The sequence below is a fragment of the Photinus pyralis genome, unplaced genomic scaffold, assembly GCF_008802855.1.
Source record: "Photinus pyralis isolate 1611_PpyrPB1 unplaced genomic scaffold, Ppyr1.3 Ppyr1.4_LG4, whole genome shotgun sequence".
NCBI lineage: Eukaryota > Metazoa > Arthropoda > Insecta > Coleoptera > Lampyridae > Photinus > Photinus pyralis.
This window is the reverse complement of record NW_022170511.1, coordinates 17357170-17360281: the sequence shown is the minus strand read 5'-3', so window position 1 is coordinate 17360281 and position 3112 is coordinate 17357170.

Sequence of the window (3112 nt, the reverse complement as noted above, 5' to 3'; positions counted from 1 at the left end):
GCTTACGACACGAGCGAATGGAGCAAGCGATCCGGGTGAATAAGAGCTATTTGTGTTTTACATATGGCGTTATACGGTTATCATCTCCTTGTGAATTTTTTAATGAGCAATATAGGTCGTATGTGATACGTCATTAGAAAATGCTGTGCTGCTCAGAATTACGCTATTTAAAAACAATCAAAGTTCTGGAAGCAGCAACTGCTGCTCTGCGACGCGCTGCTATGCATCGCTTATGTGAGAATTAGCTCTAAGTCCTTTGCGTTACAACTGCGACTTCGGGTTAAGATCATTTGATAGCGCGGAATTCGTTATTATTGGTCACGGTATTATTACTTGTTGGAGAACCCCCGTAAATCTAAAGCGGTTTGATAATTTCCGCTAGTCCTTTTTGCTGCGCAAAATGATGAAAGTCGCATTTGAAGCGTCGATAAAAACAGCGCAAAATTCTATGATATGCAGCTTATAGTGGAGCTTAGACAATAGCGACGATCTCTGCTTTGTAGGTTCCGTTTCAATTATCAAATCAAGCAATTAAAAATGAGCGATTCTGAAGAAGAAATGCTGTAGAGCATTACATTGTTATAAATTGCAAATAGTAAGATACGAAGAATCGTATATGATGGTCAGTAGGGGAATTTTTTGCCGCTTAGCTTACATTTGGAAACACGACTTTTAATCCGGCTCATACTTAATAGTACTTATCCTCGAATTCGTAGAAATCGATTTGTGAAGGTTTGAACACCACTGTCTCTTTTCGTTCTCGAGTTAGACGAGGAACAGACGAACGGACGAACAATGCCCTCACTTAAGGGGATTTCTTTCAAAAAATTTCCCTACAAAGAGCAGTCTCTGCACGCGCTATAGGTACCCAACGTACCAAAGGTACGCGTTTGGAGATTTTTATGATCTGTGCAAACAATTTTTGGTACGACAAGGGAGATATAATAGATATTTTACTAATAATAATATCGATATCCACGACGATCAACACATAGAAAATAAACTGCACCAATATAGACAACGTGCGACAAGGTCACTTCCGGTTGACGAGTATTGCCTGAAATTGATTCAGTTAGTCCCTTAACAATTGTCTACCTATTACTGAAAACAGAGTTTGAAAATTCGAAACCGTTCGTGAGTTATCATGTATACGGACGGCAGACGGACGTACGGATAGAAGGTCCAAAATCATGATATAATACAATATAATATAATATAATATAATATAATATAATATAATATAATATAATATAATATAATATAATATAATATAATATAATATAATATAATATAATATAAATAACATAATATAATATAATATAATATAATAAACATAAAACAATGATATCATTTTATTTGCTTCATGTTTCATAGTTTGGGAATTTCGAAATGATTAGTTTGGTCAGAATTCGCCTGTGCTCCCAGTGGAGATTATGCATGTACGTTTTACCCCTTGAAGTGAGTACCGCCATCGAGACCGCCATTTTGGACGCTTACTTATCGTGTACTTTCTCTAAGTTTCGATTGTAATTCCCATCGACAATCGTTGCTTCATCTAAAAGTAGCCCTCTCATTTAAGGAGTAGGTTAAATTTTATGTCATTGAAGGAGTTACTTTTGATTTCTTTTAGGGTTCACGTTGAGGTTCACGTTCCATACCGGTTTTACGCTAAGTAACTACAAGTACTTGGCCAACATACATGTTCTGTCTGAGGGAACCAGTCAAGATTTTATTACGCACAATTTTCACCTCAGAACCCGGGGTTAAATTCACCTTTACCTTCGAGTGTCGACGACCTTGGCTTCTCCCAATATCTGCCGACAATGAGTGGCCATTTTGCTGCCAACCTATTATCTGAAATAGGGCACCGGGTCACGAAAAGTTACTAACGCCAAGGATCGACAATCATCTGGAACAACATCCATAAACCTTTAGCGTCTTATGGTACATTCATTAACGTTAGTTCACTAAGCTCATGATGGTTTAGTTGGTTAACAACGCTATTGGCTATTTCTTAACGATTTTTCATAGTGATATGATTGTATAAACCTACCAACAGTAGGAAGAATTTTTAACCGCAATTTTACACTTTACCGATGGAGAATCATTATTAAACCAGTATTTCTCGCCTTAATTTGATTTTCCTTGTATCTTGTCAACGAATCAACCACTGTAGAAGATCTTTTTCAGCCCTGAGCTAGTTGGTCGTTTATGCAGCGGGTTTGAGGTAAACTAGCGTAGCCCTAATCCTACCGTTATATACCTTAACTTTAATTTAATTAGTAGAGAGGAACTAAATAAAAGAATTAACAATTAAGGATGGCCGTCCGTGTTAGAAAAAACTATTTTGTAGGCGTTCACTAATCAGTAAGAAAAATACAGGGCAGGGGTAATTCCGGGAGAGTTTTTGATTCATTTGGCACTGAGCTCTGCGTAAAGTTCGCGCGTGGTTAACGTGATAAAATTTGGTCAAGTGCCAAGGGTGTGTTAAACGTGGGGTAAAATTCATATTCAAATTTGAATTTATGAATTACGCGGCGAAAGTAGCGCTGAATTTCAGGAAAGAACCCCAGATTTCGGAAAAGCGCAATTAAATTATAGGGCTCATTCGGAAACGGAATGTTACGTTTAAACGAGACGATTTATCCACACTTTTTCGTTTGTGTATGCACACAATTAATCTGCTCAGGTTAAAGAATAAACCCGTTGTGTATTTCGTGTAAAAATTACGTTGACAGAATGGATAATAAGTCTTCTAAATTTCTATTTAACAAATTATTCAGAATTAAAATTCCTAACTTTGCTGACATTTAACCCACTTTTTATCTCTTATAGTTACCACGATGGCAATACTCATGCGTCAAATTTGTGACACCCGTACATAACCGATAGAAAGTTACAAGATAAATTTGCTTCAAGCATTTCAATTGTACGTGGCATTTAATGGTTGGCGCAGTGACGGAATAATTTGAAATGTGCACTTCGATATCTCATCAATACCAACTTGGGAAGTTACTCTTACCTTCCCTTACCTTGTCCAAGAATCAATGATAATGGGAAGTTTACCCGAATACCGCTGGTGGTAATAGTAACATTGGAAGCCTAAAATAGA